This window comes from Amblyomma maculatum, unplaced genomic scaffold, assembly GCF_055883805.1.
Source record: "Amblyomma maculatum isolate TAMU_Amacu unplaced genomic scaffold, ASM5588380v1 scaffold_29, whole genome shotgun sequence".
NCBI lineage: Eukaryota > Metazoa > Arthropoda > Arachnida > Ixodida > Ixodidae > Amblyomma > Amblyomma maculatum.
In genome coordinates this window covers 442424-463401 of record NW_028146754.1, presented here as the reverse complement: position 1 = coordinate 463401, position 20978 = coordinate 442424, and the positions used below count along the sequence as shown (strand labels likewise).

Sequence of the window (20978 nt, the reverse complement as noted above, 5' to 3'; positions counted from 1 at the left end):
CCTCAGACGACCTTCAAGGACCACAGACGCCTCGTACATAGGCGAGCGATGTGATCGCACGCACAACTTGTACACGGCACGGATATCATCACTTCACCACAAGATGTATGTATACATGGTGCACAAGATGCTAGCGCACGCAGACACAGAAACACCAATATACATGCTTCGATAGAAATTATGTACATCACAGCACGCACGTTTGGACACGGAAGCTCTTCGGCCATCACCGGTGATGCATTCACTTAGGTCACAAGACTGATTTGATCATACAATCTAATTTTTTTTCACTAAACGCTTACTGATACACGATGTGCTTGGCTGGCTTCCTGCACTACGAAAAGTGGCCTAAATGCTTCATACGCTTGAGCGGGGTACCGAATCGCAGAACCAGTGATATCCGCAGATGCAGCGGTCAGATATTAGTCGATAAAAAGAAATACACTGCTAGAGAACGAATACTGACTGAGGAAAAAACAACTAGTGAGCGCACAGGCCCAACAGCAAAACACCCGACTGCAATTTTCGTTGTTCCCTTCGGCTCGGCTCGTGTTCACCAGAGTGACTTCCATGAACACCCTCAGCAACCACGTTGGTCATTTTACCCCATGACACAATCTTAAGACGCAAAAAAGCAACGGCACGGATCTAGCACAACGCAAGAATGACAATGTTTACATCTCAAAGCGGGGACGTGGCCAGCACGTCCCTGCTTTCCCCTATTTCGCTACTTAGGTACCTGTCGTCCTTGTGTCTTAACTAAGACGGCACTAGAGTCGTAATCTTGCAAGCGACTTATTCAAGTCAAGACTGAAGCCCAGTCTTGGCTCCAGTCTTAAGCAGCCATGCTAGCGGCCTATCCTTAAGACTCCAGTTAAGTCTTGACTTAGCTAAGACAGTCTTAAGATCGTTTGTGCAAGCGGTGCAGATGTATGCGATAAGGAACAAGGCGGGCAACGTCTTCACGAATTTGGACAAGATAGTCAAAGTAGCCGAGGAGTTCTATACAGATCTCTGCAGCAGCCAAAGTAGTCAGGACCGTAAAGAGATGGGCGGTAAGGACACGTTCCACCAGTGAATAAGGACGAGGTCAGGAAAGCATTAGAAACTATGAAAAGAGGGACATCAGCTGGAGAGGATCAGATAACTACGGATTTGTTAAAGGATGGGGGGGATATTGTTCTAGAAAAACTGGCCACCCTGTATACACAGTAAAAAATTGTACACCCTTATGGGTGCTAAAAGGGTGCTTCTGCATAATACACCCACTGGAGCACCCTTCTAGCACCCTAATTCTAATATATACACCCTTCATTTCGTTTCAAAAGGGTGTTTTTGCTCTAAGCACCATTGATTTTATGTAGGCTGTAGCAAAGGTGCTGAAAGGGTGCTAAAAGCCTGCTCAGAAATGAGTACAGGTTGCATTTCAGTACTCACATATACCTTATACAAAAAAAAAACGAGCCCGGAACCGCAGTTAAAGAACCGCCAGTGAAGTGCAGGTTTCCCAAAGCGCAGCTCTAAAGGATAATTTTATCTAAATTACATGATGGAATACTATCCTCGCAGCAAAAGCTTTCCAAGGTCGCTCGCCATAATGAGCATTCCGAACGCGCCATCTTACCGCATTAAAGACATGGAACAAGCTATGCCAATAATCATCCACTTTATTAACTCTCTTCTTTCTAGCGCGATATTCGTCATGTATATATTCATGTCAGTTGCAGTTATTCTTCCATCAATATAAGAATGAATATAATCTTTTTGACTGTGACCTTTGCATTTAGAGAGGTTCTAGTATTTGATGATTAAATTTACATTTTATCTCAAATCAGCTAAACAATCAGGCGCAAAGGAATGTCTTTCAACAATCACTATTTTATTCATATGTAGTAAACCAATATATAAAATATGGAAATAAGAGAGAAGATGCCTGAGGAGACACCCCGGCTAAAATATCTGACAGCCACACCTATGGTCACAAAAAAAAAGTGAAAACCTGGCATGTGCAAGGAAAAAGGGCCGTATTTAATTAGTACTGCTTTTATACTGCTCTTCGTGGAATCACGCTGTAGGATGTACCAACTATTAAAAAAATAGTTTATTTGCGAGAAAAAAAAAACATGCGACATCAAAGTTATTTATCCAGCCGCTTCTCCACCATTTGCGCAAATTGAAGCCGGTGAACCTATTCGTCCACTGTAATTAATTTCTCTAAATCAAAAGAACGAGCTGGGATACAACATTTTCGGTGCAGGGCTAGCGCTTACTACTAGGCCAACGCTGATCTTGTGCTCAGTGTACAAGAATCGACCTGAATCAAGAGTGAAAACTGGGCCTGATGAGCTGCAGCATCTTTAAGTCGAGCATTAAACATATTACTTGCAGCCTTAACAGCATATCGTATCGAAGCCTCGAATGCATCTGCTCAAGATAAGCAGACAGCCTAGTCGGTCGAGTAGGTGCGCAATAACAGAAACGACAGAACAGCTCTGTATAAGGTTTCTGAAAATATGAACTAAACTTAACAAAGTAAAACCTCAATTAGCACAATTAGCACAACATAAGAAAGCTCGAAAGACACAAGCTGGGGCGTCAAAAGTGCAAGGCGATTGAACAGCCGATCATCGAGGGATAAAAAAAAACGGCCACCTGCAGCGCTTTCCACAATGATTCATATATCCAACAGCTAGCTGCAACCTGATAGAACAGGGGCGGAACAGCTTTGCTAAAGCCGACAACGTGCGCTCGCTGATAGCCGATACGATCCGAGCTGCAAAGTGCATATGTGCGCGAGCAAAACACGCGTGGCGCTCGTGTTTCTGCGTTTCTCTACTGCCTTTTACTTTGGTATATTTCGCGGTTTCTTCAAGGCTTCAGGTGTACAGCAGAGAACGGTGACGTGAAACCGAACCGGTGCGGTAATCGAAGAGACGAGGAGACCCTATGCCGCCGTGCACAAAAGCCCCAAGTTATTCTATCCGAGTGATACGCGTTCAAAGCACCACGAAATGTACTGCGCGCTCTCAGACGCTGGCCAGTTATTTATTTTTTGGTGTCGCTCCTTTCCTCACACTCATGTTGGCTAGCTCTGAATCCTCTCCTTGGGTGGAGAGGAGGGCACCGCATGACGCCGACGCCTTTCCCGCTTTCCCTTACACAAGTCCACAGCGCTGCGGGCGCTGCGGTGTTTATCTGAACCGCTGATCACACGATACGATCCTTCCCGTCATCCCTCCGTTTTTCAAACTGGTGCACCGTTGCTGACGCTTGCGCTAACGAGTTTCTTTGTCTGTCGCCGGCCGTTCGCAGCTGGAAATCTTGCTTGTGCGTTACTTTGCTTGGTTTCTGCGTTTTATGCCAATGAGAAGAGGATGTTGATCTCTCAAGGCTGCTAGCATACTTGACACAAGAGCAGCATCATGCACTGTGGAGGTGTCGTCAACCCGTTATCACCGTCGTCGGTGAAATTTCAGGTAAGCATAGCTATATTACGTCCTCTTTTTGTCACATAGCAATCTCGAAATGAGGTAGGCTTATCTTCGTGGGAATTTTATCTGTGCTTTGTGGATGTTTCATTCAGTTAGAAACTGACACTCGCAAGTGAGATAGTTGGTTATGGCGCTTGTTGGCCGGTAGTGCTGTGGGTACGAACGACGCTTGAGCGCTGTCAAAATATTTTCTAGACCTGCCGACTTACTTCTTAAAGAACCAATAAAGTTTTCATTCATTCATACTAAACCTGCCGAAAAATTTCTTTATTCGACATGGCTTTCAAGAACGCACTAAGGCCGGAATACATTTTTTTCCACGATTTTCGCGCGTCCAAAACTGCCGCGCCGACGTGACGCCCAGCTCGAGATACATGGAACGACGAAGTGGCGCGCGCGCCGCCGCGGATGACTCGATGCGAAAGCAAATACATCAGCGAGCCGAAATAGCCGCACAGCGAGGTACGTGAGACAAGCGACGCTGTCCTTTATGTCAAAATCGCGAAAGGGCGCATTCCAACGCTACTGTGCTAAAAGAAGAAAGCGTACACAGGTCGCACAAGGATTTGTCTCGCTCGAATGAACGAAGATACCCCGGAATACCAGCGGCACGGTTATTTTTTTTTTCTTTTTACAAATTTCTATTCAGGGAGAAAACAAGTACATTACGATCCGAGACTAGGTCGTATACTCACAAAAAAGCAACATTCCGTGCTTGATTAAACGTTTTGCTTTTACGATAATCACATTTCTGCGGCCAAACTGCCGCACACCTCGTCAGTCACGGCGGCCATGTTGACAGCGGCCGCTCAAACTGGAAATGCCAGCTTTCCGCGCTTCTATTGGCTCGCGTCGGCAGTAGCTTCCGGTTTGAGAGGACGCCGCGCCGCCCGCGCGTCAAATATCTGGCAGGGCCAGATCGGCGGCGGCGGGCGTTTTTTCGACGCCGGGCATCGAGTGCGCGCTGCCGGGCGTAAAACGCCGGCTTGACGCGGAAAAAAAACGCTCCATGTATTCCGGCCTTTAAAAGCTTATAAAGGTAACAGGTAGCACCACTGCGGATAGCAATTGAGCTTTTTTTTTTTTCTAGAAGCACTGCTCACCCTCGTGAAGCTGTCACAGAAAGGAGATTAAAAGGGAATCCATAGCGTGAGTGTTTTAAGCCGAGAGTTATGCGTGGGAAACGGGTGGCATTATAGTTACTTCGGGGCTTCGAATAGCCGACCGTGCTCATAAATAGAGGCGCACGGGCAGCGTGCCGCGCCGCAGACACGTTGATCTCTACGGCGAGTGCGCCCTGTCGTTTCGTGATTGCTTTTCTGCGGTGACTACATGCAGAAAAAACAAAATTGCCGCTTTTGTTTCTCGTTTAGGTTCCTACTAGCAATAGGCGGCCACTGACTACTTCTATGGCTCTAGACCTATTTGCCTTGAATTGCGAATAGCTCACACAGGTTAAGCTGTAAGCCGCTTTGCTTACCTCTGCAAGTTTGTCTTAAACATTCGGCACTACCGCAGTAACACGTTCACTCGCTGAGTTCCCTCGTTGACGACAAAGCGCTAGCGAACATGACACAGGCTTTTCCAGTCGCTATCCCCAAGTCGCATCATATGTCCGCGAATCATTCGCGAAACTGGACCTTTTTTGTGGGGTCTCTGCTGGCTGAACATCATTGTGACTTTCGCACAACTTTACATTGAAGCAGTTTCACATGATTCATTGCAAGAAAATTTGTGCGTGCCGAATATTCAAATATTTTTTCGTTATGCATTTTTTCTTTACGGGTGTGTTCAGATAAGAACAGTAATTGAAGTTCTATGACCCTTTTTTTTCAATCAAATTTTTGTATGTGATGGGCAAATGTCTCTGCACAAAGAAATTTGCTTTAGTTTTGTAAGATGCGGTGCAGTTTTCTCGGAAATAAATCCTATATCGTTGTTCACTACAGTTGAAAAACGCAATTTTTGCTATTTCAAAAAGTTGCAAGTTTAGAGACCTGCGGTTAGCGTACTAAAATTTTGTAATCTTTTGTTTTTTTTGCCCACTATATCTATTTTATCTTTACTTGTATTGGAGCTATAAAAACAGGTTTTGTTGTCGCAGTTAGTTTAGTAAAAATTCGCTAACATTGCTGCAGAAGCAGCGCGCGGCAAAAAAGTCAGTTTTCAACCTTAAATACAGGCATGATTCATTATGTTTTTAGCGTTGTCTTTTTTTCGTTCTTTATTCAAATAATTGTCTAAATTTCAGGTAAAATTTGGAGCTCTAAACTGCTACGCTTGTTCTCCACAACGCATAAAATTCGCCCAAGATTTGAAAACAGAAAAAAAGACAACTTTAAAGAAAAACGTCATCAATATTTAGGAACATCCCTCACAATAATCCTCACTACCTCATAAATATTACAGCCTGAAAAAGTGTTGCATTATATTGTTTAAAATTATAAAAGGCATAAAACTGAAGGCTCCTTTTGAAAATTGCCAGCATTCAGCCTTACATTCTGGCACGCCTTAATAAAAAGTTGCACCTGAAACTTTTTCGCTATAATATGCAGGACTAGTTCTTTATTTCTGCAAAAATTGAAGCTGTATATTTGTTTTTCGTTCTCCATATTATGTTGAAATCGGCCGAAATTCAAAATTAAAAAAAACGAGCAACTTTGAGTAAAATTTGAAAATCTGCCACATTTTCAATTTGTAACGAAGTCCATGAAAACAATCTTAAGTACTTTATAAACCTCATGTACTAAACTGTACCGCAATATGTAAATCACAATGTAAAAAAAATATAAAACTAAACGTATGTTGTCATTATATAGTAGTGCTTATATCCCCAATCAAAATGCGCGACAGGATTTTGTTTCGTGAATATATCGCGCGACACATATTTTTGTCGTGCGACAAGCGTCTCTTTTGTTCTTTTTTTCGTGCGACAGAGACTTGTGTCGCAGGTTCTGTCGCAACGACAAAATTGCCTGTAGTGGGTCCTGTCGCTAAAAAAGGCTTCTTTCTTGTCTTGTTTTGCGACAAAGGTGTCTCTAGTGGGTTGTGTCGTGCGACAAACATTGTTCTTGTCCTTTGTCGTGCGACAAAGAGGCCTGTCGCGGGTTGTGTAGCACGGAAGAAATATCTGTCGCGGGATCTGTCTTGCGACAGATGTCTGCGTGGGATGTGTCGCATGACTAATTTCTGTCGCGGAATGTATGTCGCGCGCCGCATTTCTTTCGAGAGATGTTTGTCGCGGGACGCATTTTTTTTCGCTTATAATATGTGTCGCGCAAGAGACTTGTTTCACAAAAACATTTAACTGAGTGTCTCTGAACAGGCGCTGTCGTACTGAGGCAGTCATTATACATTCAAAACTAATTTACCGCAGTGTACCCAGGATAACATAACCATTACATTTACCGCCGTTCCCAATCGCGGAGGAGAAAGCTTTATTGAGGAGAATTTGTTGTGTTTTTTCTTCGTGAGAGGACGCTTCCCCTCAAGCCGCCTAGGGGGTGGTCGTCGTTCGATGGCTCTCGGCGACCTCCTTGGCCCAGGCCGTGATGACGTGTTGCAGGCCTGGATCAGAGCTAAGCAATGCAGCCTCGCACTGTTCCGAATCGGTAATCTGCAGGCCCTCCGGGGGTTCAAGGTTTCACATTTAAACCAAATGTACTATAGGTCTGCCATCTGATCTCCGCAAAGGGAACATGATGGGCAGTACTCGCCAGGATACCATTGTGCTAATTTATGCGGACGAAAGCACGCATACTGCAACAATCCACAATTTCAAACTTCCCGCGGAAGGGCTGCCAATGCTTACCATTGGTTAAAAGTTAAAGAAAACTAGAGCTTTATTTTGGCTCTCAAAAACCTTTCAAAAACCGGTTTATTTTTTGTTTTAATATTCAAATAGCCTCAAAAAATGATTGGCGCGTTTGTATTTATATATATTGTCTGCGCCTTCTCACGAGTCACTGCTCCACAGTTAGCGTACTACGCAGCTGTTTGCAAATGGCCGTTTGCTTGGTTAAATCTCGGTGGGCTAAATCGCGTTTTGTGTTCTCTGCCGTATTTTACTTCTACCTGCGTGTCAAGTCGGCATCAGCTTCTTTCCTAGTCCTAGCGAGCGTCGTTAACTAACAGCGGTGGATCCGTCGTCGTCTCGAGTGTTTCTGTGTCGTCTCGGTATGCGGTCGGAGGCAGGGGTGAGTACATCGACAGGTAAGCCTTTCTCCACTTCTTTATGCATTCAAGCGGCTCTTATATAGACATGCCACCATTGTGAATTCAGTTATTTATATTTGAGGTTTGAAAATCAGTGCCAGTAATTTTGCAGGCACATATTCCACGACTTGCGCGGATAAAAACAATTCATGATTAACTTACAGGACAAAGTGTGCAATATAAACACCGCGGACCCCAAGGGTCCATCACGAGATTCGCGGGGTTCGTTCGCGCGATAGCTGTAAAAAAAAAGTCATGCGTAACTACGGCACAAAGTGTGCAATATAAACACTGCGGACCCAAAGGGTCCATCAAGAGATTTGCGGGGCTCGTTCGCGCGATAGCTGTAAAAAAAAATATCATGCGTAACTACGGCACAAAGTGTGCAATATAAACACTGCGGACCCCAAGGGTCCATCTAGAGATTTGTGGGGCCCGTTCGCGGGATACCTCTGAAAAAAAAAATCATGAGCAACTATGGGACAAATTGTGCGCAATTTAAACAACCCCCTCCTCCCCCCCCCCTTTTCAGAAAAACAAATCATGAGACAAAGTGCGCAATATCAGCAGCGCCGATCCCAGGCAGGGGTCTACCAAGCTATTTCCTGAGTCCGCAACCCCCCCCCCCCCCCCCCCTACACACAAAGAAGGGTTGCGCGATAGCTGTGGTCCGGCTAGACGCAGTTCTTCTGCGTTTTGCAGCGAGTTTCATAGCCTACTTTAATTTCACAAAGTCAAAGAACCGCAAGTGGAGTGCAGAAGCAGGGAGTGCACGCAAGAGAGAGGAAAGATCGCCTCTACGCCCTATAGAAGCGCGAGCTCTGGCTGCACTGTCTCACGGGGCTGCAGTGCAAATCGTCTTGGTGGTCCGACGAGCGTGCGGCGAGGTTTTGGAGGTAGTAGAATCCTTGTAGCGGCACGCATACCAGCGCCGACGCGAAACGACTCTTTCATTAATTTTTTTTTTATCAGTTGACTGGTTTTTCGCCTGACAACAATTCTTTTCAAAACACAATTCTTTCATTATTCTTTTTTAGCAACTGACTAGCCTTTTGCCTGACAATGATGCTTTCATTAATTTTTATTTAACAATTGACTGGCCTTTTGCCTTGCAACGATGCTTTCAATATTTGTTTTAGCAATTGGCTGGTCTTTTGCCTGACAACAATGCTTTCATACGATTGTTAGGGTAACTAATCTGCAGAAACTAAGCTCTTGTGTAACTGCTAAGCAGCAGAGAAGTGCCACTCCTTTACTTACTTTAACAAGGTGCAGAGGTGCAAACTGAATTTTTTTCATGCATTGCCACTCTACTGTCCTCATATTGCAATAGCTGTTTCCCACTGACAATTTTAAAGTTGTTCCTTGCGAGCTGTCATATTTATGTCATTCATGACCGCTTTGAGAAATGTGCCTCTAATGGGGCTGCAGGTTTTTGCCTTAATACAAATATCTTGGTTATAAAAGCAAATATTTGGTACAGAGCAAATTTGCTGTCATCTGATGTATGGCAATCAGTGCAACCTGACTCACATTTCCTTTCAGTGCCCTTTTCAATTTAGTTTTCAGTCCCTCTAAGGGGCCCGCTTACTTTGGAGGAGTGTAAAACTGTCCCAGTGGTTTTCAAAAATTGCAAGTACTCAAGCCATGGGAATTAAAAAGCAAATGTAAGAAGCCAAATAGCATACACCTAAGTTGCAAAAGAGAATAATTTAGAATGCTGTTTCAGAGGTAGTTGCTGCAAATGAAACCATCTTATGTGCTCCTTTAACTTTCAGTCCCAAGCCAGCCTTAGCTGATACAAGCCATAGTTCCCCCAGCAGCACTGCACTGGTCATACTTCCACTGTAGCCACCAAGTGTGTTTTTGCTTTTACAGATGCATAACGTTTGTGAAGTACCTTCCTGCTGTAAATCTAAGGATTCAAATGCATGAGCCGACTGCATTCTAAACAGGGTGGTATGTACTATAAACTTTATATGAAAGTAAATGAATAACCACTAAGACTAGCGTAGTGGCTTTAGGGCCATGCTAGTGTAACCTGACTTTCAGTGTCCTTTAAAACTCATTTGTCAGTGTCTCTCAAGTGTACTCTTACAGAGGTGGAGGGTTAAATAGTACCAGTGGTCTTCAGAAATAAAAAAAAACTTAGAATGAGGGGAATTTTTTACTTCCTCTCCGCTTGAGTTGCATAAACATTAGTTGTAGAGTGTGGCAAAATTTCGAAAGTGTCGGAGATATCTGTTAAAAATTAAACAATTCGATGTATTTCTTTAACTTTCAGTCCCGAACCAGCCTTCAGCTAGTACAAACCATAGGTCCCACAGCGGCACTGTACCACTTCTACCTCTGCCACAGCCATCAGGTAGGAAATGTTTATGCTTTTCAGATATTTGCATGTTCTCACAGGCACAGAATTTTTATGAATCTTGCTAAAATCATAAGAACATGAATGCTTCAGCCTTGTACATACTATCTAGTATATGGTATGTATTGTCATCTAAAAAACTAAATTGGCCACCACTCATTGCCACAGAGCATCAGTAGGGCTACACTGCTTGTGGCCAAAGTGCCATGAGTTATGAAAAAGTTTGCTCTCACTCTTTCATGGGTGATTGCCAGACAAGTTTCTAGTGCGGCATTCGGCAGCTCTGCTGTTCATGGTTGTAATGAAGAGGAGTGCATATTGCACTGTGGCAAAGCAGTGGGATGGCCGTGATCTATCAAACTGCTGAAAGAACGAGGTACTGCGGCCGGGTATGCTGGAAAACTACCCGAGATGCAGCATCGGTGGCTACCGTAATGTGCACTTCAACCCTGTACAGCAAGAGATGGCATGCTTTGCTGCAGTGCTACCTCTTTTTGGATACTGTCTTTATTATTGCCTCTGCAAATGTACTTGATATTCTGTTCAGTGAGTCCTCTTAGCACTGTTTAAATTAGTTGCCGTGGCATATTTTTAGGCGCATGTTTTTCTCATATGGTAATTTATAAAGTTTTTGGATGAAACCAGGTAGAGAATCTTGTCTGTTATAAGAGTATCCTTAGTCCAGTAAAAAGGTACCGTCAGACTCAGTGCCAAGTCTGCTGAAACAAGTCATTGTTTTTGATAGAAGCATATTTTCACACTAAGTAAACTGTTATGCCTGGTTCACACTGCAGAAACATTTGGTCAACCTTTGTCTGGCAACAGCATATTTGCATAGCTTTGGCAACCATCTCGCCACTTTAACAACTGTCTGTAAATATGTACCTGTCACCCAGCTACACAATGGAAATTTCTACGGGAACACTTGGCGAGCTCCTTGTCTCACTGAAAAAAATAAAAACTGACAATGCTCCCTTACTGCTCCTCAAGCATAGCCACTCGTATAGTCCCATACTGCCTGCGGGCTCATTTCTGGGGTCAAATACTGTGCATGGATAAGGAAGGGAAACATGCGGCACCAGCACAGCTGGTTTCATTGGCAGCCTGTCTGACTGCTTGCAAGGCGCCATTCTACGGCATGCAACAAAGCGATGAAGAAGAGTTTTCTTTAAGTGCTGTCTTGATGCATGGAAACTGTTAAAAAACGGTCAGTTACCTTTAAGTGCATGCTATGATGGTGTGTTGTTGCCGGAAGTTTGCTCAGCTGGCGAAAAAGGCAAATAATGCTGACGGACGCTGTCTGCATTTAGTTTTCGTTGCCCGAGGCAACACCCCGGCAACGTGCCTTGTTTCTCAGCTCTTTGAAAACAAGTTTGTAGTGAAAAAATTTCTGGCTTGCTGGCAAATGTGTTTTGTTCATGCCGCTGATGTGTTCCTCCAGTGTGAACTGGGGTTTTGGTAGCAGATACTATTTTTTATCACCTTTCATTTTTCATAATGAAGATTATGTTTGTGATTCATATTCCTAACAATCTCCTCGTGACATTTGCATTAGGGACAATGTATCCAGCCATTAAACTGAAGCTGTTGTCAGGGGACTCACTGAAAGAAATGTCGAACCTATTGCAGAAACAATGCTGAAGAGAGTATTAAAGAACAAGTGAGCATGTTAATGGCTGATGCAATGCCTTAGGTCGTGTTGCCCAAACTGGCAGAATGGGATGTATGTGGCTGACAATTATTAACTTCAAGGTATTAACAAAAATAAACAGGAAAAATATCACTTAATTTCGGCCATTCGATAGCTCTGCGACAGCACGATGTGCTTTCTCACTAGTGGTGTGCGCTCTTCTATGTCATAACCATCAACATCAGGACAGCTGGATAGCACACTAGAAATTATCAAGCTTGGCAGGCGGTCTTGAGAGGGACGGTGAAGTTTGTCATCACTTTTTTTATCGAAAGCTTGACATAAGACATATAGAAACTGATGTAAAATATTTTTCGTAAGGAACCGGAGCAGGCGCCCGCTCTTATTGTTGTCGGTGAGCCATTTAGAGAAGTCCTCTCCCTTGTTGTGGTTAGTCCCACTTCCCGCAGAATCTGTGTCCTTGATGCCTTTGTCCCTGCATAAGTCCACAGCAGGCGGCGAATGTTCACTTCTGCAGCTGATGTGGAGCACTTCGGGCATGTGGTCGGTCCGATGTCTGCTTGAGATTGCCATCGGCATGTTACTGACGGGGTAAGAGCTGCCCCAGCTCTTATCCGCCTAAAGGAAACCTCCTTCAATCTCGTTAAGTTACGAGGGAGGGGGAATGTACACGGGGTTATGAGGGCACGTGTACTTCTTAAAGAAGATGCTAAGATGGGAACTTGAGAACACTGTCACAAGCCAGTGGTGCGATGTAATGGTGTCGAGTTGCAGTTTCACTGCTTTGAGCAATAGTTTACTTTTATGGCTGTTGCTACTGTTTCACCAATACACTGTAGTAAATTTCTTCAGGAGCAGCTGTTCTGGACATGGTGAAAAGAATTTTCCACAAAACGATTGAAGATTTTTCAAAATATATTCTCAAATGAAAGGTTCATTTTACAGGAATGCATTTGTTTCTTTTAGCACTGGCGTCTCTAGTGTCACCCGCACCTGGTGCAAAGGAGCGGCACCCTTTCTCTCTCCCCATGTTTTAATCACCAAATCGTAACTTCCTTCTCTGTCTTCATGGTTTCCTTTGAAGTCAAGCTTGCTTTTGCACGCAACCATGCAGAGCAAGTAAAGTGTATTTTTTCTTTTTATCCCCTAGACGCAGCGATATTGCCCCATGAATGACAATTCATTAAAACATTACGTCAAAAGAACATATTTCTAAAAAAGGCAGAAACACTAGCATGTGTAAGTTGCGAGGGCATTCACTGACTTAACTAAGCGGCTTAATTAAGACAGGTGATTGCCCAGTATGAGAAGTATTGGAAGTCCACTTGTACCTCGAAAAACTGCAAAGTTACCAATGCTCATTGGTGCCATACCAACAGAAAATGTTGAGCGCCAAATGGCCTTTTGGAGCTGGGAGACAGGGGGCATCCCCAGGCTCAATTTTGTTAATGCTTTCAGTTGAATTTCTCATTTTAACAATTACTTTGCCTTTTCCAGAGAGAATAATGCACTACGTGAGCACCCTTGGGTACATTCTCAATTCTTTTAAAGCACCTGGCCTTTCTAAAAGTGCCCTCCTTCTCATTTTTTTTGTGGTCAGCACGTCATGATCTGACTTGCCATTCCACTCAACAACAGGCATTCTGTGCCTTTCTGCATTTTGGAATTGTGAGGCGGATGGGAGTGGATCGAGGAGCAAGAAAGGCACAGGAGATAAAGGAACAAGACAACTGCCGGAGAGATACTGCCAGCAATGCCCGCTTGGGAAAAGAGACTGAAGTGAATATAAAGAAAAAGAGGCATGGCAGTACGGCTGCTGACTGGTGTCGTCTAACATGCTTTTGTGCGGGGGTTTCTGATGGGTATCGGATTAATGCTGGTGTTTTCAGGGCGCACCCACGTGCACAGGCCCAGTTCAGCATCAATTTGGCGTGGAGTCTGGCATAAACTAAGGCCTGTGTTTTCAAGAACTCCAAACAGAACAATTAGTTTACGAGAAGGTCGCATTCTCCAGTCAGTGTCTCAGCAGTACTAATACGCGATTTTACACAATAATTCATTTTCCTCCCCACCACTTCCTTTCTCTCTGCCCAACTGCACCCTCTGAGTGCTGCACTCTGTGCGGACCACACCTCATGCACCCCTTTCATGAGCCACGTCTTTTAGTATATCATAATTGATGTTATGACGGATCTTAAATATTTCCTTCAAAGTTGTTTTGTTCATGCTAGCTGTTCTCTCACTGCTAAAAGTATCTTTTACTGTAGCTAAAGAAAAACTTTTTTTTTGTACTAGAATGTGCTGTGCTGTTGTTGCACATTTAAAAAACCTTTTTATGGGTAGAACATTTGTGTGTGCAAAACACTAAATGTTGTTTTTGTTTCAATAACAGTGAACCACTGCGAGTGCCAAGGCCTCTTTGGGCGATTCTGCAGTCTCACAGAAGGGAGGAAAGCTGTCAAAAGGTGTGTTTCTGCTCGGGGGTTTTATGGTAATCTTAAGTGGTCTTCAGCACTTTTGCACCAGTATTTATTTCTTGAGAGTGAAAAATAAACATAACTCAATGAGTATAACTTAATGAGTTTGAGCGTTTTTTACAAATGCAGTCTTCCTGATTCATTGAGCTTTGGCAGCCCACTGACCACAAGTCACTCCTGCTGAGAGGTAGTGTGATGGTGATGTGGGCAGCCTTTCGAGCTCCACATTCTGTCTTCAAGGCTAGCTCTCTGGGCAGTCAATGTAGTTCTCTACTGCACTGTGCAGCTGTCTCATTGATATTTATTTTACATATTTATTTTCATTAGACAAGATTGTCAATCATATACATGCACCTTCATCATCATTATCATCAGCCTGACTACACCCACCACAGGGCGAAGGCCTCTCCCGTATTCCTCCCTTTAACCCGGTCCTGTGCTAGCTGCATCCACTTGACCCCTGCGAACTTCTTAACCTCATCCACCCACCTAATTTTTTGCTGCCCCTGCTAAGCTTCCCTTCCTTTAGAATACAGTTTGTTAAGCTAAGCGTCCATTGGTTATCCTCTCCTCACACTACATGTCCTGCCCATGCTCATTTCTTCTGGGCACTTTGCTATTTGCTAAATGACTATTTCTTATTTTCTCCTCTATCATCTGGCTCTTATGCATCAGCATGCAGTACTAAGCTACTGCATTGTGTGAAAGCACAAGGCACATATGTAAAGCCCTTTTTAACAACGTTCCCTCCAAATTACTCTGCTTAGGGATGGCAGCGCTGATGCCGCTCTGTTCCAAGGGTCAACTGGATGGGTTGATTGCGATCTCACCTTCCCATTCCAGATGAGCTACTCTAGGTTGCAGAATTGCTTGGCTGCGATATTTGTTCACATTTAGCAGTTTATGATTCTCATCATTTGTTGAATTATTTTTGCTGTTAAACATTGCTCATATTTCTCAAGAAAGAAGCCAGCAACAGGAACACTAGCTACGACAGTGCAGTCAGCAAAGTATGTGCCTGTAGGCAGGACTAAACTCCCAAAACCTCTCGTCTATCCTATCTCTCCCTCCTACTCGTGGCCCTCGCCTGCTCTTGTGCTGTTTTACCAGTCCCTCGACATGGGGATCACGTCCCGCGTAGCCTCCAGAGCATCGTCTGGAGGCTACGCTGTATAGATTAGTGATGTTTTAACTTTATGGTGAATGGGAGTCCAATTTTAAAAAGGCTTCTAGAACTGTCTGTCGATAATTTCAGCAAATATTCGTGCTTAAATGCTTGAGCTCTAAATTCTTGGCTAAATATATTATACACGAAGATGGTTAAATAAAGTGGGTGAGGTGCAGGGATATGAGGTGCAGGTTATTTTCATTGACAGGCTACTCAAGCAGTACGAAGATGCTGTTCACGGCTTAGGGCGAGACATTGCATGCTCTGGGAATGCCTAAAAATAGTGAATGAGGACAACGCCTCATCGCCATCAGGTTCGGATGCCATAAACAGGCAACTATATTTCGTCCACAAGATTTCTGCAGCACTGCGAAAGGCAGAGGCACCCCGGTGCAATCAGGCCCACCAGCATTACAATCGACCATTGTGCTTGTAGCGCCTCTCGCTCCAAAACTGGCAGGGTGACAGTAGAAGCACAATTATCTATTATGGTGTGCAGGGGCAATAGGTACTTAGCAGCACAATTGCAAGGGCAGTCTGCCTTTCGAGGTGCTGCAGATATCTTGGGAGGCCAAGTATAGAGCTAGACAAGGCGTAAATGGCAGGCTTAATTGTACCAAAAAATAGAGGTCATCTTGGAAAACGAACGACGTGCTACACGTGGTTAGGAGTGCCCCCAGACAGAGAAGGGCCGAGAGAGGGAGGTGGGTAGGATTAGAGCACACAAAGAATACGCAACTCAGTATATTAGGGGACGACAGGCACAATACCAGGGCGATTCCCTGGATGCGCGTCCTGGAGATAGGCATTGGGCAAAGGGGGCGGGAAAATAGTCGTCGGAAGGAGGGATAGAAAGATAGTCATTATAAGTGAAGTTACCGAAGCCTAAGAATTAAAACATAAAACAACACAGCCACAATAATCAACACCCTGAGAGGCATGCGGTAGCATCCTGCACGTCCTCCTTGGCGAAAAAGAAATGCACAGTCATTAGTGATAATTCCATAAGGCACGAAATGTAAAGTATATAGCGTAAACGTCACTTAATGTCTTACTGATTTGTTGAGTATAACACTGAAGATGCATCTGTACGATATTAGGTACATTTGAGTGATCATCAGCCTTTTAATATGGTTTTTTTCTGTAGAACACAAGAGAGAACATGGCGATTTCTTAGATTAAAGCTAAACGAAACCAAAGGATAAAACGTTCCGTGACATCGATGACGTCATTGATTGATAATTAGGAGACCACCAGAGAAATGCATGTAAACATTAATTCCGATCTTAATTTGCATGCATCGGCAAGCGTAGGACTATTTTCTCTGAGAAATCACCTGATTATGTGGAGCAAGCACATTATATAACATTCTATTCATTTCAATCCTCGAGCAGGAAATAGGCAGTGTAGGAAGGAAGCTGTTCCCGCACTGGGCGTCATATGCCACTTGCCACTGCTCTCTCTTCAAAGGCGCGCGAACACTTTAAGGCTATAAGCAAGTGATGGTCTGATGATGTGCGGATGTCACGGGGCAGCGTTAGCTACACCACTATTCATTGTTGAGGTATTTTACGACGATGTGATTCCCAACAGCTTCTGAGTCAAGTGTGGTTTCACGTGACATCTAACCCGCATTCCAACATCAGTTTGGGCTATGTCTTCGGGTACTTCAAAGAATTTCACAGGCTCCTGAGTTTTGCAGAATATATTCAAGAAACAGAACGCCTCCGAAAAGCCATAAAACCAGTGTTGAGTACAAACCGTGCAGAAAGTTGGCGGAGCCATTTCACAGCGACCATGACTCATCAGAACAAGTCACAGCTTAGAGCTAAATAGACTTACAATACCTCCTAGAACCAAGAGATAAGCTCAGCCTCCATTTCTTTGTGGGTCATTTCCCTCCCTCTGGGATGGCTTTCGCTGAGAACAACAAAAGATGGAAAGTGTTGGAGTTCAAGGCGAAAGGAAAAAATTTGTACTGAGTGGCAAGTGGGCGAGACAACCTTGATGGGCCTTCTTCCAAAGAGCCAATCACGCTTATCAGGGGAAACGCTCCAGCACGCATAAAAAGGCTTCGTTTGAAGACACAAATCACTGACTCGAGCTCATCTCAGAACGTAATGTTTAGTGCCGTCAAGAAAATATTTTGTTTAAGAAATGCGCATCTACGTGAAGGTCAGTACAACTGCTCATTTTTAACACCTTTTGGTAGATTACGTTCGAAACTTCAAGTTGTCTTTGCAAAGCATAGCTAAATTTATGACCCTACTCTCAGTTGCTTTTGGAGGCTTTCCTTACTTGTGCATGCATGCTAATTGTTGTCTTTATTTGCTGTTTGCAGTGCACAGCGTGTCCCGCAGAGATGCGGTGCTACGTCTATCGTGGAGAGCACTATTTTCACATTCAAGTTTGGGATGTGGAACCAGGAGATATTGTAAGTGCACCCTCACGCTGATTCTGGTCGCTTCAATTCTTAAGTTAGCATGATATTATTTGAGCAATTTAGGAGGCAATATAGGAACCCTGTCAAACTGGCAGGATTTGAAGATCAACTTGGTGAGGTTTAGAAAGCATACAAAGCTTTTATTCTTTTTCCGCGAAAGATACGTGGCTATTGTATCACCCTTAGGCCTATTTGATCATAAAACACAGATTTCCATTTGAATTGAAATGAGTGTACGTCAGAGCTCGACTTTGCTCAGTATACTTTATTCGATTATATTTTGTCATCGTTCCATGATCCCTTATTCCAAACCATACTAGACTGTTTTAGTTGGTCACCAAGAGGAAAACGTGTGAATGAGATTTGTACTGTTGTGAAGTTATAATATTTAAAATATATTGCTTTGAAAGAGTAACAAAAAATGCGGCGGGCAGGGAAGGTGATGTTAAAGGTGCTATCCTGTGAATTGATATGTTAAAGCAAAAGCGTTCTCTTATTTTTTTTTTTTAGTGTTCTTCGCTGAACCCTGAGGCACCCGAATTCTCCCAGAAGTCCAGAGAAAGTCGTTCCGCACTGGACACAACATGCGATTGAGTAAACGAGGTAAGTTCGTCGTTCAGTGATTTTTTCCTCACCTGTCCAACGTTCAGTGACCATTCTCTAAGCATGCAATGAATAGACGTAATCCTTGCATAAAATGGTAGAGCCAGTCTTCGTGCACTTTCATGGAGGTCCTCGTGATGACCGAATAAGTTGTGCGCACAAATTCTCCCGGAAACTTTTATAAGAAAATAAAAGCCGGACTATGGGAGAAGTTATAAGTGACCGCGATAGGCGCTGCTAGCCTCCCGCTCTGTTTTTGCGGTTTCTTCTTCTCTATCGTCAAAGTTCTCGCAACCATATTTAAAGCGTTGCGGAATTAGGATGCGGGCATTTATCGCAATAGTCAATGCGTCGGGTTTGCTTACCAGGCCACACTTCTCAGCGCTGCCGACATGGGCCTGCAAAGCGATCCGAACGTGGCTGGAGCTGGCAAGCCCCCACATCACCCGGCAGGGCACCTACCGGTCCAGCCTTCCTTTCATGCCACGGATCCTGACCTTGTCAGCTGTGCAAAGCAGCCTTCGTCCTTTTACGACGGACATGACTTAAGCGGGCGTAATAATACGCTGGATTCACTGGTCACAAGCGAGAAGGAGTCCGGCTTCGAGGCTGTCCAGGGTCTTTACTGGCATCTGCGGAAGGAGTACGGGCGTCTTCACCCGAACGGGCTGTACTCAAAAGCCCATATACGACCATCAGCAGCGGCACGCACCGAAAGAATCAACATGCTCGCCTTGCAGAAGCCCTCTGTATAGTGCGTTTCACGCATTTAAATAAAGTCTTTTTTACTTGTCATTTAGTTGCAGTGTTGTCTCGGGAACTCTCTGGCTGTTCTGCTTTTTCAGCCTTTGAATTTCGAATGCAGAAAGGGGGAGACCATATCGTTGCGGATAACATGTAACTAAGTTTAACGAATAATTAATCTGATCTCTACTCCTTAAGGGGCAGGCTTAGGCCACTTTATAGCTTAAAACCATGCGCTCATGTGATATTTGCTTTGATAGATTATCCAAAATAATTCAGTATTTTATTTTCTTCCTGATATTTATGAAAAACTCAGAATTGTATTTAAGAGGTTTGAAGGAAAATCGAGAGTGGTGATGTTTCTTAAATACAAATAGAAATTGCCAACTTTTAGACAGTTTTTAAACTTTTTTCGAATTTCGAAGTGGCATTAGAACAAACAGACAAGTACATGGCTACAAACTAAGAAACAATTAGGCCTGCGTAATGCTGAGAAATGATTTTAATGGTGAAAACTTAATGGAACCCGCCAGAATGTATCGCTCAATATTGACAATTTTATGTACAAGATTTCAGTTTTATCACATTTTTATAATTACAAACAAATACAGTGCAACATCTTTTAGTCCCAAATAATTCTGAGTTTCTGGGCGAATTTAATAGCATAGACAGAAATGCTTTTTCAAAACCTTTCATTAAAATTATTCGACTTCATGGTGTGTTCGAAATTTGCACGAATTTTTTGCATTCGCAAGAAATCACCTCGCGACGCAGAGCCTAAAGATTGTCTTGAAATGAAGAATATAATCTTCGTAATTAAGGCAAAGTTTAATTGACAACAACTTCATTCTTCATATCAGAATGCAGGATTGAAAATCGACTTTTTGCTGCTCGTTGCTCCTTGAACAAGGTCTTAGACTTTTGGCGAAAACAAGTGCGACGAGGAAAAATGTATTTATTAACACTCTTCGAAGTAAATGCTCCTAGCTTCTAGGAGGAGAAAATAATGCAGGATAAGCCTTTGTGTACAAGCAGCAAGACTTCAAACTTGTAACATTTTGTTATGAAAAAGCAATGTCTGTCGTTGCGCACGCAATCGACATTGGTACAAACGCACCTTTACGACAGCGTCCTTATCGCGTGTCGGCCTCTGAGCGCCAAGTCATTGCTGACAGCGTGGACGACATGCTTCGCCGGGGCGTCATACAGCCATCTAACAGTCTATGGGCTTCTCTGGTTGTTTGGTCACCAAGAAAGATTGTTCCATCCGGTTTTGCGTCGATTACCGTAATCTTAACAAAATCACGCGCAAAGATGTGTATCCTTTGCCGCGAATCGACGAAGCCTTGGACTGTTTACAGGGAGCCGAGTATTTCTCCTCTTTGGATTTGCGCTCCGGCTACTGGCAGGTACCGATGGCTGATAATGACCGCTCGAAAACTGCCTTTATAACACCGGATGGATTATACGAGTTCAACCTTATGCCCTTTGGCCTCTGCAATGCCCCAGCTACTTTCGAGCGCCTGATGGACACTGTTCTTCGTGGACTGAAGTGGCAGACCTGTCTTTGTTACCTGGATGACATCGTAGTTTTTTCTACCGACTTTTCTTCTCACTTTCTCCGCCTAAATCATGTCCTCACGTGTCTCGCCGACGCTGGGCTTCAGTTGAATTTGAAGAAGTGCCATTTTGCCGCTCGAAAACTCACAATTTTAGGCCACGTAGTCTCTAAGGAAGGCATTCTTCCCGACCCCACCAAACTTCGCGCAGTTGCAGAGTTCCCGAAGCCAACCTCCCTGAACCAGCTTCGGAGCTTTA

General features: G+C 43.9%; 1 long non-coding RNA gene and 1 pseudogene across 1 annotated transcript; both read left to right on the top strand.

The window, feature by feature from the left end:
- The window catches only part of LOC146170883 (uncharacterized), a 574420-nt pseudogene that overhangs the window by 410933 nt on the left and 142509 nt on the right, over positions 1 to 20978 (top strand).
- LOC146170887 (uncharacterized) lies at positions 9638 to 19154 on the top strand. The gene is made up of 6 exons (XR_014703082.1): positions 9638 to 9665; positions 9991 to 10071; positions 14118 to 14190; positions 17712 to 17804; positions 18324 to 18416; positions 18785 to 19154. It is a non-coding gene; the product is annotated as an uncharacterized LOC146170887 (long non-coding RNA).